This window comes from Penaeus monodon, chromosome 23 (genome assembly GCF_015228065.2).
Source record: "Penaeus monodon isolate SGIC_2016 chromosome 23, NSTDA_Pmon_1, whole genome shotgun sequence".
In the NCBI taxonomy this organism is placed as follows: Eukaryota; Metazoa; Arthropoda; class Malacostraca; order Decapoda; family Penaeidae; genus Penaeus; species Penaeus monodon.
The window spans coordinates 36864363-36864652 of NC_051408.1; the positions used below are offsets into that span (position 1 = coordinate 36864363).

The 290-nt window shown below is 32.4% G+C and overlaps 1 protein-coding gene across 1 annotated transcript in view; it reads left to right on the forward strand.

Annotated features, from left to right (window-relative positions):
• The window catches only part of LOC119588229, a gene marked incomplete in the record, with an annotated part of 29961 nt that overhangs the window by 16757 nt on the left and 12914 nt on the right, over window positions 1-290 (forward strand).

Sequence of the window (290 nt, forward strand, 5' to 3'; positions counted from 1 at the left end):
GGATGTTGATGATAATGCCATTAGAAGTAGTAGTAATGGTTATAGCAATAGTAACATTGCTCTCATTATTTTGTTGTTTAATCAGTATGTATTTAGTTACTGGCTTCATTGTTAATACATTATCAGGAGACAATGTAAAAAATGAAGATATCGATGATAATGCAGAGTTTCGATATAGTTTGTGTGTTTGTGTAATATGTTTGGTGTTGCATGGGATGGTAACGTTATTGCAAGAATAGTAAATGTCACTGTTGATGTTGAAGTAGACTTTGCCTGTAGATTGATGGCTA